This window comes from Pleurodeles waltl, chromosome 12, assembly GCF_031143425.1.
Source record: "Pleurodeles waltl isolate 20211129_DDA chromosome 12, aPleWal1.hap1.20221129, whole genome shotgun sequence".
Taxonomy (NCBI): domain Eukaryota; kingdom Metazoa; phylum Chordata; class Amphibia; order Caudata; family Salamandridae; genus Pleurodeles; species Pleurodeles waltl.
The window spans coordinates 18,512,613-18,529,236 of NC_090451.1; the positions used below are offsets into that span (position 1 = coordinate 18,512,613).

Sequence of the window (16,624 nt, forward strand, 5' to 3'; positions counted from 1 at the left end):
CCTGCTCTCAGTGGGGGGGGGGGGGGGTCTCACTGCACCCCCTCCCCTTGGTACCCCAGATATATTTCTGAATGATGAGTATTAATATTCTGTGCAGGTCCGTGTTTGACGTCAAAGCCCCCACCCCCTCATACCCCCCCCCCACCGCCCAATCAGACCGCGCCCTGCCCCCCCCCCGGTCACGTGATTGGCTGGCTGGGGGCGGGGCCAGTACCTGCAGATTTCATTCATAAATCCTGGGCTTTTAAATCCGAACCCAGGAGCGGCCATCTGAGCCCCCGGAGCTGACCCCCCCGGGAGCGGAGACTGCAGCCCCCCCGGAGCCCGACCCCCCTCCTACCCCCGGGAGTGGCAGCAGAGGGGACACCAGCCGGTGAGTGCGAGGCGCCTGCCCCCTCCCCGGGCATCCGGGAGAGATACTCATCCCATGGAGGGTACCTGCCCCGCACCCCCAACAACAACCCTCCGGTGCCACCATAGTGTGGCATCACCCGCACGCAGAGCCTGGCATCTTTCCCAACAGCCCCCTAAGAGCATGACATGCCAGCCTGGCAAACCTCCAAAGCCTTGCATCCCACCCCATGCCCTGCCACCACCCCATCACACATACTCTCCCCCACCACTATAGCGTGGCAGCCTGGCACCCCGCCCCACAAGCTGGCATCTCCCCCACCAGCCAGGCAACCTTCACTACAGACCTCCACGCAGTCACACTCCCTGGCATCTGTTCCCAGAGCCCTGCCCACTGCCCCACAGCCTGGCCACCCTTGCCACAACTCCCCACACCTTTGCAACACCCCACCCCTTCCCAGCCTGAACCCCTCCCCACAGCTCAGTACCCACCTCCCTCAACAGCCGTGCGTCCTTCTCTAACCTGGCATCCCTCACCCCAGCCTGGCACCCCTCCCTACGGCATGGCACCTCTCCCCACAGCCCAGTACCCACCTACCCCAACAGCCGTGCGTCCTTCTCTAACCTGGCATCCCTCACCCCAGCCTGGCACCCCTCCCTACGGCATTGCACCTCTCCCCACTGGCCAGTACCCACCTCCCTCAACAGCCGTGCGTCCTTCTCTAACCTGCCATCCCTCAGCCCAGCCTGGCACCCATCCCTACGGCATGGCACCTCTCCCCACAACCCAGTGCCCACCTCCCCCAAAAGCCGTGCGTCCTTTTCTAACCTGGCATCCCTCCCCCCAGCCTGGCACCCCTTCCTACAACCTGGCACCCATCGCTCCAGCCTGGGATCCATCCTTACAGCCAGACATTTCTCCCCACAGCCTGGCATCTCTCCCTGCAACCTGGCACTCACCCTCCCCACCGCCTGGCATCCCTACCTACATCCTGGCTTCTCTATATACCGTCCCGCACCCGGCCACCGAGAATGGCACCCCCCTCTCCCCACACACCCAGCCCAGTACCCACCTTCCCCACAGCCTTGCGTCCTTCTCTAACCTGTCCTCTCTCCCCACATCCTGGCACCTCTTCCTACAGCCTGGCACGCCGCCCCACAGCCTGGTATCCCTCCCTACAGCCTGGCACCCCTCACCACAGCCTGGTATCCCTCCCTACAGCCTGGCACCCCTCACCACAGCCTGGTATGCACCCCTACAGCCTGGCACCCCTCACCACAGCCTAGTATCCATCTCTACAGCCTGAGACCCCCTACCCACCCTGGCCTCCCTGCCCACTCCCTACAGCGTGGCATCTCTACCCACTGCCTGGCATCTCTTCCTACAACCTGGCACTCCTGTCCCGAACAACATTGAGACAAGGGCAGTGCCAGTCACCCCACACAGGGGCAGAAAGCAGTGCAACAAGGCACTGTGCCAACAGCATTCAGACAAGGGCAGTTCCAGTCACCACAGACAGGGGCAGAAGACAGTGCAACAAGGCACTGTGCCAACAGCATTCAGACAAGGGCAGTGCCAGTCACCACAGACAGGGGCAGAAGGCAGATGGCAAGAACACTGAGATATTTACAAGGCACTGTGCCAACAGCATTCAGACAAGGGCAGTGCCAGTCACCACAGACAGGGGCAGAAGGCAGTGCAAGAACGCTGAGATATTTACAAGGCACTGTGCCAACAGCATTCAGACAAGGGCAGTGCCAGTCACTACAGACAGGGGCAGAAGGCAGATGGCAAGAACACTGAGATATTTACAAGGCACTGTGCCTACAGCATACAGACCAGGGCAGTGCCAGTCACCACAGACGGGGGCAGACGGCAGTGCAAGAACACTGAGATATTTACCAGGCACTGCCGACAGCATACAGACCAGGGCAGTGCCAGTCACCACAGACAGGGGCAGCAGGCAGTGCAAGAACACTGAGATATTTACAAGGCACTGTGCCAACAGCATTCAGACAAGGGCAGTGCCAGTCACTACAGACAGGGGCAGAAGGCAGATGGCAAGAACACTGAGATATTTACAAGGCACTGTGCCTACAGCATACAGACCAGGGCAGTGCCAGTCACTACAAACAGGGGCAGAAGGCAGTGCAACAAGGCACTGTGCCAACAGCATTCAGACAAGGGCAGTGCCAGTCACTACAGACAGGGGCAGAAGGCAGTGCAAGAACACTGAGATATTTACAAGGCACTGTGCCTACAGCATACAGACCAGGGCAGTGCCAGTCACCACAGACAGGGGCAGCAGGCAGTGCAAGAACACTGAGATATTTACAAGGCACTGCCGACAGTGCCCCCTGTTATTTCTCGTTAGCAGACCCTGGTTACTCTCCCATTGTTTTTATCTCATGAGGTCTCTTTTTAGGTCTTTCCTAGAAATTGCTTTAGGTGTCTGTTATCGAAAGCCTCCTTGTGTACAATACCAACACTCACAGCTTTGAGTCAGCTCTTTGCTTATCTTAGATTGAGCTGTCTGGTTTTCAAAGACATCTTAGGGGCATTCTGAAAGCTTCCCTGGGAACACATTCTGCCCATTGCTAAGCATTAACTTTGTGGTCTGTAACTCACATTTGCTTGCTTTCCATTTGCTGGCTTTATTTTTTTAGGCTGTTCGGGGTGCATTAATTCCTCCCAAGGAGCAAAGCCTCCTCACACTACCTTTCCTCCATTCCTGCAGAAGTGCTGCTTTCTGTAAACAGGCCTGTAAATCTTGTTCTTATCTTGTCACATTTGCTGTGCTTCAGAGTCAAAGATCAAATGCCAGGCTCTGTTATTGAGGGAGCTTGGTGCTCGCTTTTTTTTCTGACTTCAAAGTGAGAGGGTTTATGTGACAATCTTGCTGGGTACACACAGAGAGAAAACTCTGTATGATATGGTTTTTGTAGCACACAACTTATACTTTTTTGTGCATGAACTGTGCAAATATTTCAGAATATATCAGAATTAGGAGAGCACAAACGGAGCACCTTTTTGTAATTCTGAAGTGTGGTAGAAACAAATATTTGAATAGGAACAAAATAAATCAATACACTTAGCAATGCTATTTCCATGCATTATTGTTTGTGCGCTGTGTAGTTTTATCAGTAAAACTGTTTGTCTGTGCAAATGTAATGGTCATTTCAATTGAAAATGTTTGCCATGTAATGGCAGTGAGTAATCACACCATGCATACTCCCCACTACGCCACTCCAGTGTAGTCCACTCTTCAATGATCTGCTCCACGACAAACTGTGACATTCTGTTCCCCTCTATGCTACGTCCCTTCTCTCTACACTGCTCCTCTCTACAACACTCCACTCTAATTCAAGCCACTCTACTTCACTCTATGCCACTCCACTCTACTTCACACCACTCTATGCCACTCCACTCTACTTCACGCCACTCTATGCTACTCCACTCTACTTCACACCATGCCACTCTACGATACTTCACACCACTCTGCGCCACTCCACTCTACTTCACGCCACTCTGCTCCACTCTATGCCACTCCACTCTACTTCACACCACTCTATGCTACTCCACTCTACTTCACGCCACTCTACTCCACTCTACTTCACACCACTCTATGCTACTCCACTCTACTTCACGCCACTCTACTCCACGCCACTCCACTCTTCTTCACACCACTCTACCTTATGCCACTCTATTCCACTCTATGCTACTCCACTCTACTTCACACCACTCTATGCCACTCCACTCTACTTCACGCCACTCTGTTATTCCACTCTACTTCACACTACTCTAATCCACTCTGTGCCACTCTACTCTACTTCACATCACTTTACTCCACGCCACTCCACTGTACTTCATGCCACTCTGTGCCACTCCACTCTATTTCACACCACTCTACTCTATGCCACTCCACTCTACTTCACACCATTCTACGCTACTCCACTCTACTTCACGCCACTCTAATCCACTCTATGCCACTCCTCTCTACTTTAAACCATTCTACTCCACTCTATGCCACTCCACTCTACTTCACACCAATCTACTCCACTCAACTCTACTTCACGCCACTCTACTCCACTGTATGCCACTCTACTCTACTTCACACCACTCTATGCTACTTCACTCTACTTCACGCCACTCTATGCCACTCCACTATACTTCACGCCACTTTATGCCACTCCACTCTACTTCACACCACTCTACTCTACTCTATGCCACTCCACTCTACTTCACACCACTCTACTCCACTCCACTCTACTTCACACCACTCTACTCCACACTATGCCACTCCACTCTACTTCATGCCACTCTACTCCACTCTGTGCCACTCCACTCTACTTCAAATCACTCTACTCCACTCTATGCCATTCCACAATACTCTACAACACTCTACTCCACCATTGTACTGTACGGCACTCCACTCTAAGATACTCCACTCTATGCCTCTTTACTCACTTTATGCTGCACCACTCTGTGCCTCTCCATTCTACGTTGCTCCACTCTATGCTAGTCCAATCCACCCTACGACACTCCTCTCTGTGCCCCTCTATTCCACCCTCCTCCACTATACGACACAACACTCTACTCCACTCCCCTCCACTGTATGACACTGCACTTCACTCCACCTCACTCTACTCCAGTCTATGCCCCTCCAAAACACTATATGATGCTCCACAACACTCTATGACACTCTACTCTATGCCACTCCACTCTGTGACACTACGCCAGTTCATGACCCTCTATGACACTTCACTCCACTCTACAACACTGTTCTCCACTTCACTTTATGTTGAAACGCTATGCCTCTCCACTCTATTCCCCTCCACTATACTCCCCCCAGTCCACGGCACTCTACCCCACTCAACTTCACTCTATGCCATGATACTATGCCTCTCCATTCTATTTTCCTCCACTCTACTCCTCCTCAGTCCACTGCACTGTACTTCACTCTAAGACACTCTGGCGGTCATTCTGACCCTGGCGGTTGTCTACCGCCAGGGCCGGGGACCGCGGATGCACCGCCAACAGGCTGGCGGTGCATCCATGGGCATTCTGACCGTGGCGGTACAGCCGCGGTCAGAAACGGGAAACTGGCGGTGTCCCGCCGGTTTCCCGCTGCCCAAGGGAATCCTCCATGGCGGCGCTGGATTCCGACCCCCTTACCGCCAGCCTGGTTCTGGCGGTTTTGACCCCCAGCACCTGGCTGGCGGTAACGGGTGTCATGGGGCCCCTGGGGGCCTCTGCAGTGCCCATGCCAACGGCACGGGCACTGCAGGGGCCCCCTAACAGGGCCCCACCAAGATTTTCAGTGTCTGCCAAGCAGACACTGAAAATCGCGACGGGTGCAACTGCACCCGTCGCACCCCTTCCACTCCGCCGGCTCCATTCGGAGCCGGCATCCTCATGGAAGGGGGTTTCCCGCTGGGCTGGCGGGTGGCCTTCTGGCGGTCGCCCGCCAGCCCAGCGGGAAACTCAGAATTACCGCGGCGGTCTTTTGACCGCGCAGCGGTATTCTGACGGCGGGACTTTGGCGGGCGGCCTCCGCCGCCCGCCAAAGTCAGAATCACCCCCTCTATGTAGTCTATCATACTCCACAACATTCTACTCTACACCAATCCACCCCACTCTCCTCCATACCACAACCTTTTAGCCATGCTGAACAGCAGCCACACTGGTGTACACCAGGGCTCTTGCCTAGGAGCTATTGGCCTTGGCAATCCTTGTTATCTGATGGCTTTCCTTCCTCCACTTGTGTGCCATCCTTCGGACTGGATGGCTTGCATCCGTCCACTTCCTGCATCCAGGGCACTGCTGTTTTAGGCCTCGTCTGCAGACAGTGGGTTGGTGAGGCCTATTTTGTGAAATACTTTCCATATTTGTAGAGTGGGCTTTGTGTCAGTCCCTTGCTCATGGGAAGTACAAAGAAGGGAAACTGTGGCCAGCACATGGCCAGGGTGGAGTCTTCACGGGTACCAGCATCCTCAGAGAGTGAGCCCTCCCTCTTCACTTCCCTGCACCCATTCAGTGACCTTCCTCTCTCTTGTGTTTCCGTCTCACACTATTCTAATTGGATGATGTATCCTTCCACTGCTGTTAGACTCTGCCTTGGAGTGACTGGAAGGGACTATTTTCCTTCCGTGCTCCCCATCCCATCTATTGCCCCATTCTCTCGCCCTCTACCCAACAACTCCAGCTCCCAGCTCCAGCCCAACCTTCTTCCTAATCACCAATCCCTGTGCACCTGCCCTCTGCAGCTGTCACGTGCCTCCTTACGCTGGTGACAACATTACCTTTTTTTAAGCATCAGCAACAAATGTATTTTCTCTTTTCACCAATAACAAGAAACAAGCACTGGCAAAACCAAAAAGTCAGCTAAGGCCTTTGAGTGGTGAAATCTACAGGCTTTGCATAGGTTTGCTTCACTTCCCTCCTCTGGTCCCTCTTACACGTCTTGCACACACAAGACACTAAGACACACACTGCACCAACACAGATACAGATACATACAAGTGCATATCCACACACTGCTCCAGTATACAAACATACTGATCCAGTGTGCACCCACTGAAACACACACTGCCCCAACATAGATACATAGAAGTGCACACACACACTGCTCCAGTGTACAAACATACTGCTCCAGTGTACACCCACTGAAACACACACTGGACCAACATGGATACATAGAAGTACACACACACACTGCACCAGTATACAAACAGACTGCTCCAGTGTGCACCCACTGAAACACACACTGCACCAACACGGGTACATAGAAGTGCATATACACACACTGCTCCAGTATACAAACATACTGATCCAGTGTACACACCCTCAGACACACACTGCATCAACATGGGCACATACACGTGCATAAACACACACTGCTCCAGTATACAAACATACTGATCCAGTGTACACACCCTCAGACACACACTGCACCAACATGAGCACATACAAGTGCAAATACACACACTGCTACAGTATACAAACACACTGCTCCAGTGTGCACCCATTGAAACACACACTGCACCAACACGGGTACATACAAGTGCATATACACACACTGCTCCAGTATACAAACATACTGATCCAGTGTACACCCACTGAAACACACACTGCACCAACATAGATACATACAAGTGCACACACACACACTGCGTCAGTATACACCCACTGAAACACACACTGCACCAACACGGGTACATACAAGTGCATATACACACACTGCTCCAGTATACAAACATACTGATCCAGTGTACACACCCTCAGACACACACTGCACCAACATGGGCACATGCAAGTGCATAAACACACACTGCTCCAGTATACAAACATACTGATCCAGTGTACACACCCTCAGACACACACTGCACCAACATGGGCACATACAAGTGCATATACACACACTACTCCAGTATACAAACACACTGCTCCAGTGTGCACCCACTGAAACACCCACTGCACCAACAGGGGTACATACAAGTGCATATACACACACTGCTCCAGTATACAAACATACTGATCCAGTGTACACCCACTGAAACACACACTGCACCAACATAGATACATACAAGTGCACACACACACTGCATCAGTATACACCCACTGGAACACACACTGCACCGACATGGGTACATACAAGTGCATATACACACACTGCTCCAGTATACAAACATACTGATCCAGTGTGCACCCACTGAAACACACACTGCACCAACATGGGTACATACAAGTGCATATACACACACTGCTCCAGTATACAAACATACTGATCCAGTGTGCACCCACTGAAACACACACTGCACCAACATGGGTACATAAAAGTGCATATACACACACACTGCTCCAGTATACAAACACACTGATCCAGTGTACACCCACTGAAACACACACTGCACCAGCATAGATACATACAAGTGCACACACACACTGTTCCAGTATACACCCACTGAAACACACACTGCCCCAACATGGGTACATACAAGTGCATATACACACACACTGCTCCAGTATACAAACACACTGATCCAGTGTGCACCCACTGAAACACACACTGCACCAACAAAGATACATACAAGTGCACACACACACTGTTCCAGTATACACCCACTGAAACACACACTGCCCCAACACAGATACATACAAGTGCATAAAACACACTGCATCAGTGTATATATACACACACACACACTGCTCCACATAGATAGATGCAAGTGCATACACACACACTGCTGCTGTATAGACACACACAACATCCACCCAGACACACACTGCCCCAATATAGATACATACAAGTGCACACACACACTGCTCCAGTATACAAACATACTGATCCAGTGTGCACCCACTGAAACACACACTGCACCAACACAGGTACATACAAGTGCACACACACACTGCTCCAGTGTACAAACATACTGATCCAGTGTACACCCACTGAAACACACACTGCACCAACATGGGTACATACAAGTGCATAAGCACACACTGCACCAACATGGGTACATACAAGTGCATATACACACACTGCTCCAGTATACAAACATACTGCTCCAGTGTGCACCCACTGAAACACACACTGCACCAACACAGATACATACAAGTGCATAAGCACACACTGCACCAACATGGGTACATACAAGTGCATATACACACACTGCTCCAGTATACAAACATACTGCTCCAGTGTGCACCCACTGAAACACACACTGCACCAACATAGATACATACAAGTGCACACACACACTGCACCAACATGGCTACATACAAGTGCATAAGCACACACTGCACCAACATGAGTACATACAAGTGCATATACACACACTGCTCCAGTATACAAACATACTGCTCCAGTGTGCACCCACTGAAACACACACTGCACCAACATGGGTACATACAAGTGCACACACACACACTGCTCCAGTGTGCACCCACTGAAACACACACTGCACCAACATAGATACATACAAGTGCACACACACTGCTCCAGTATACAAATATACTGCTCCAGTGTGCACCCACTGAAACGCACACTGCACCAACATGGGTACATACAAGTGCACACACACTGCTCCAGTGTACACCCACTGAAACACACACTGCACCAACATGGGTACATACAAGTGCATATACACACACTGCTCCAGTATACAAACATACTGCTCCAGTGTGCACCCATTGAAACACACACTGCACCAACATGGGTACATACAAGTGCACACACACACTGCACCAACATGGCTACATACAAGTGCATACGCACACACTGCACCAACATGGGTACATACAAGTGCATATACACACACTGCTCCAGTATACAAACATACTGCTCCAGTGTGCACCCACTGAAACACACACTGCACCAACATGGGTACATACAAGTGCACACACACACTGCTCCAGTGTGCACCCACTGAAACACACACTGCACCAACATAGATACATACAAGTGCACACACACTGCCCCAGTATAAAAACATACTGCTCCAGTGTGCACCCACTGAAACGCACACTGCACCAACATGGGTACATACAAGTGCACACACACTGCTCTAGTGTACACCCACTGAAACACACACTGCACCAACATAGATACATACAAGTGCACACACACTGCTCCAGTATACAAACATACTTCTCCAGTGTGCACCCACTGAAACGCACACTGCACCAACATGGGTACATACAAGTGCACACACACTGCTCCAGTGTACACCCACTGAAACACACACTGCACCAACATGGGTACATACAAGTGCATATACACACACTGCATCAGTGTATATATACACACACACTGCTCCACATAGATAGATGCATGTGCATATACACACACTGCTGCTGTATAGACACACACACTGCTCCAGTATACCTCCATCCAGACACACACTGCCCCAACATAGATACATACAAGTGCATAAGCACACACTGCATCAGTATATATACACACACACACACTGCTCCAGTATACACACACTCGGGCATACACTGCACCAATATAGATACATACAGGTGCACACACACTGCTCCTGAATACACCCACTGAAACACACACTGCCCCAACCCAGACACATACAAGTGCATAAACACACACTGCATCATTATTATATACACACACACACACACACACTGCTCCACATAGATAGATACAAGTGCATACACACACTGCTGCAGTATAGACACATACACTGCTCCAGTATACATCCATCCAGACACACACTGCCCCAACATAGATACATACAAGTGCATAAACACGCACTGCATCACTATATACACACACACACACACACTGCTCCAGTATACACCCACTCGGGCATACACTGCACCGATATAGATACATACAAGTGCATAAACACACACTGCATCACTATACACACACACACACACTGCTCCAGTATACACACACTCGGGCATACACTGCACCAATATAGATACATACAGGTGCACACTCACACACTGCTCCTGTATACACCCACTGAAAAACACACTGCCCCAACATAGATACATATAAGTGCATAACACACACTGCATCAGTATAGATACACACACACACACACACTGGTCCACATAGATAGATACAAGTGCATACACACACACTGCTGCAGTATAGACACACACACTGCTTCAGTGTACATCCATCCAGACACACACTGCCCCAACATAGATACATACAAGTGCATAAACACACACTGCATCAGTATACACCCACTGAAACACACACTGCCCCAACATAGATACATACAAATGCATAAATTTACACTGCATCAGTATATATACACACACACACACACACACACACTGCTCCAGTATACACACACTCGGGCATACACTGCACCAATATAGATACATACAAGTGCACACACACACTGCTCCTGTATACACCCACTGAAACACACACTGCCCCAACATAGATACATACAAGTGCATAAACCCAAACTGCATCAGTATTTATATACACACACCCACACACTGCTACACATAGATAGATACAAGTGCATACACACACTGCTGCAGTATAGACACACACACTGCTCCAGTATACATCCATCCAGACACACACTGCCCCAACATAGATACATACAAGTGCATAAACACACACTGCATCAGTATATATACACACACACACACTGTTCCACATAGATACAAGTGAATACACACACACACACTGCTGCAGTATAGACACACACACTGCATCAGTATAGACACACACACATACTGCTCCAGTATACACCCACCCAGACACCCACTGCACCAATATAGATACATACAAGTGTACACACACACAGCTCCAATTTACACACACATACTGCTCCAGTATACACACACAAACTGCACCAGTTTACACACACTCAGACGCACACTGCACCAACATAGATACATACAAGTGCATACACACACTGTTCCTGTATACACACACATACACACACACACACACTGCTCCAGTATACATTCACTCAGACACACACTGCACCAACATAGATACATACAAGTCAATTCACACACACTGCTCCAGTATACACACCCTCAGACACACACTGCACCGACATAGTTACATACAAGTGAATACACACACTGCATCAGTGTATATACACACACACACTGCTCCAGTATACACCGACTCAGACACACTGCACTAACATAGATACATACAAGTCCATACATACACACTGCTACAGTATAAACACATACACACACACTGCTCCAGTATACACCCACCCAGACACACACTGCACAAATATAGATACATACAAGTGTACACTCACACACATCTCCAGTTTACAGACACACACTGCTCCAGTATACACACACAAACTGCACCAGTTTACACACACTCAGACACACACTGCACCAGCATAGATGCATACAAGTGCATAAACACACACTGCTCCAGTATATACACACACTGCTCCTGTATACACGCACACACACACTGCACCAGTATATATATACACACACACACTCGCCAGTATACATCCACTCAGACACACACTGCACCAACATAGATACATACAAGTGCATTCACCCACACTGATCCAGTATACACACACACACACACACTGCTCCAGTATACACTCCCTCAGACACACACTGCACCAACATAGATATATACAAGTGAATGCACACACTGCATCAGTGTATATAAACACACACACTGCTCCAGTATACACACACAAACTGCACCGGTTTACACACACTCAGACACACTGCACCAACATAGATACATACAAGTGCATACACACACTGCTCCAGTATATACACACACTGTTTCTGTATACACACACACACTGCACCAGACACACACACGCACACACTGCTCCAGTATACATCCACTCAGACACACACTGCACCAATATAGATACATACAAGTGCATTCATACACACTGCTCCAGTATACACACCCTCAGACACACACTGCACCAACATAGATACATACAAGTGAATACATGCACTGCACCAGTATACACACACATACACACACAATGCTCCAGTATACACCCACTCAGAAACACACACTCAGACACACACTACATCAACATAGATAGATACAAGTGCATACACAAACACACCACCAGTATACACACACTGCATCAACATAGATACATACAAGTGAATAAACACACTGCACCAGTACACACACACACACACACTGCTCCAGTATACACACACTCAGATACACACTACATCAACATAGATAAATACAAGTGCATACACACACATTAAACCAGTACACACACTCTGAGACACACACTGCATCAACATAGATATAAACAAGTGGATACACACACACTTCTGCAGTATAGACACACACTGCTCCAGTATACACACTCAGACACACACTGCACCAACATAGATACATACAAGTGCACACACAAACACTGCTCCAGTATAAACACACCCACTGCTCCATTATAGACACACTGCACCAACATAGATACATACAAGTGCATAAACACACACTGCATCAGTATAGATACACACACACAGCTCCAGTATGTACGCACACACACACTGCTCCAGTATAAGAACACACACACACTGCTCCAGCAGACACATACAAGTGCATACACACACACTGCATCAGTATACACACATACACACTCACTGCTCCAGTATACACCTACTGCTCCAGTATGCACCCACTCAAACACACAGTGCACCAACATAGATACATAGTCCATTCACACACACTGCTCCAGTATACACACACACACACACACACACTGCTTCAGTATAGAAACACACTGCTCCGGTGTGCACACACACCAACTGCTCCAGTATACAAACACACTGCTCCAGTATACATACACACACACTGCTTCAGTATACAAACACACTGCTCCAGTATACACACACACCAACTGCTCCAGTATACAAACACACTTCTCCATGAAAAAAACACACTCCCCAATCTGCTCTAGTATACACCCACTCAGACACACACTACATCAACATAGATACACACAAGTGCATTCAGTGTATACACACACACACACACACTGCTCCAGTATACACACACTCAGGCCCACACTGCTCCCACACTGGCACACACAGGGACACACACACAGGCAGACACACAGCACTCCTGCCACCTCCCCCACACACGCCCCCCCCCCCGTGAGTCACACACGTGGGCACACCTCCGGGCAGGCAGCTCTCTGGGGTGCTTTGGGACTGCGGGTGGGTGTGATGTGGGGGCGGGAGGAGGGGGCACAAGGCAGAGGAAGAAGACAAAAGAGAGGCTGATCTCCATACTCAGCCCCCCAGCACCCCCTCCCCGGACCCCCAGCCCAGGGCTCCGGCTGCTGCGGTACCTGAGCATGGAGCAGGCGGCCGCGGGGAGCAGACGCAGCGGAGCAGGCAAGGGGGCATGGCTGGGGGGGGGGGGGGGATGCATTGCTGGGGGGGGGGGAGGCAGGAGAGGCCTGGCAGGGGTCCGAGGAGGACCCCAATCCCCTGAGATCGCACCCCATCCATCTTTGAGCCTGGTGTGCTGGGAGAGGGGTGGGGGGCTGGGGAGGACAGACCCCTCCATCCCTGAAGCTCGGGTGTGTGGGGGGGGCTGGGGAGGACAGACCCCTCCATCCTTGAAGCTCGGGTGTGTGGGGGGGGGGGGCTGGGGAGGACAGACCCCTCCATCCCTGAAGCTCGGGTGTGTGGGGGGGGCTGGGGAGGACAGACACCTCCATCCTTGAAGCTCGGGTGTGTGGGGGGGCTGGGGAGAACAGACCCCTCCATCCTTGAAGCTCGGGTGTGTGGGGGGGCTGGGGAGAACAGACCCCTCCATCCTTGAAGCTCGGGTGTGTGGGGGGGGCTGGGGAGGACAGACCCCTCCATCCCTGAAGCTCGGGTGTGTGGGGGGGGCTGGGGAGGACAGACCCCTCCATCCCTGAAGCTCGGGTGTGTGGGGGGGCTGGGGAGGACAGACCCCTCCATCCCTGAAGCTCGGGTGTGTGGGGGGGGCTGGGGAGGACAGACCCCTCCATCCCTGAAGCTCGGGTGTGTGGGGGGGGCTGGGGAGGACAGACCCCTCCATCCTTGAAGCTCGGGTGTGTGGGGGGGGTCTGGGGAGGACAGACCCCTCCATCCCTGAAGCTCGGGTGTGTGGGGGGGGGGCTGGGGAGGACAGACCCCTCCATCCTTGAAGCTCGGGTGTGTGGGGGGGCTGGGGAGAACAGACCCCTCCATCCTTGAAGCTCGGGTGTGTGGGGGGGCTGGGGAAAACAGACCCCCACCATCCTGAGGCTGGGGTTATGGGAGGCTGCTGAGGCGGACAGGCCCCTCCATCCTTAAGGCTGGGGTGTGGGGGGGCTGGGGAGAACAGACCCCCACCATCCTTGAGGCTGGCGGTGTGTATGTTGAGGGGGTTGAGGGTCCAGAACAGGGGCGGGGAGCAAGAGTGGCGGGGTTACCCCCCTTACCTGGGGAGGTGTGGACGAAGATTCCTGGGGTCTCTTTCCACTGTTGCCCCTTTAGGTACCTGAGTAACGGGTGGGTCGGGGGTCACGTGTCCAGTGATAGGGGCAGGAGGGGTTCTCTCAGGGGGGCCTCCTTAGTGTTTGGGGTCAGAGGAGGCGGCCTCTTTCTTAGGCTTCAGGACTGTGGGTGACGCCTCTTTATTTACTGCTTTTCTTTACTCTTTTCAGTGCGGGGGGGGGAGTGCGAACCGGGTCCCTAATGTGGGGCGGGGGGGAAGTCCTGATCCTGGTTCCTAATGTCAGGTTGGGTGTTGACCCTGGTTCCTAATGTCGCGGTATGTGTTGAACCTGGTCCCTAATGTAGGGGTGTGTGTTGAACCTGGTTCCTAATGTAGGGGTGTGTGTTGAACCTGGTTCCTAATGTAGGGGTGTGTGTTGAACCTGGTTCCTAATGTCGCAGTATGTGTTGAACCTGGTCCCTAATGTAGGGGTGTGTGTTGAACCTGGTTCCTAATGTAGGGGTGTGTGTTGAACCTGGTTCCTAATGTCGGGTGTGTGTTGATCCTGGTCCCTGATGTCGGCGTGTGTTTTGAACCTGGTCCCTACTGTTGCAGTGTGTGTTGACCCTGGTTCCTAATGTCGAGGTGTATGTTGAGCCTGCTTCCTAATGTTGAGTGTGTGTTGATCCTGGTCCCTAATATTGGGATGTCTGTTGACCCTGGTCCCTTATGTTGGGGTGTGTGTTGATCCTGGTCAATAATGTTGAGGTGTGTGTTGATCCTGGTCGTTAATATTGGGGTGTGTGTTGATTCTGGTCCCTAATGTCGGGATCTGTGTTAATCCTGGTCCCTAATGTTGTGGTGTGTGTTGAACCTGGTCCCTTATGTCGGGGTGGGTGTTGAACCTGGTCTCTAATGTTGCGGTGTGTGTTGACCCTGGTTCCTAATGTCAAGCAGTATGTTGAACCTGGTCCCTAATGTTGAGTGTGTGTTGATCCTGGTCCCTAATGTAGGGGTGTGTGTTGATCCTGGTCCCTAATGTTGCGGTGTGTGTTGACCCTGGTTCCTAATGTCGGAATGTGTGTTGATCCTGGTCCCCAATGTTGCAGTGTGTGTTTACCCTGGTTCCTGATGTCAGGGAGTGTGTTGATACTGGTTCCTAATGTCAGGGTGTGTTTTGATCCTGGTCCCTAATATTGGGGTGTGTGTTGATCCTGGTCCCTAATGTTGGGATGTCTGTTGACCCTGGTCCCTAATGTTGGGGTGTGTGTTGATCCTGGTCAATAATGTTGAGGTGTGTGTTGATCCTGGTCGCTAATATTGGGGTGTGTGTTGATCCTGGT

General features: G+C 51.1%; 1 protein-coding gene across 3 annotated transcripts in view; it reads left to right on the forward strand.

Annotated features, from left to right (window-relative positions):
- Nucleotides 1-261: 261 nt before the first annotated feature.
- Nucleotides 262-16,624, forward strand: part of CBARP (CACN subunit beta associated regulatory protein) — a 209,085-nt gene continuing 192,722 nt past the window's right edge. For 2 of the 3 annotated variants that reach the window (XM_069217087.1, XM_069217089.1), the window contains exon 1: nt 14,091-14,224. The gene's annotated coding sequence lies outside the window, so the exon portion shown is untranslated. Of the gene's footprint in view, nt 374-14,090; nt 14,225-16,624 lie in introns of those variants that run through there. The other variant, XM_069217088.1, reaches the window with a different exon arrangement.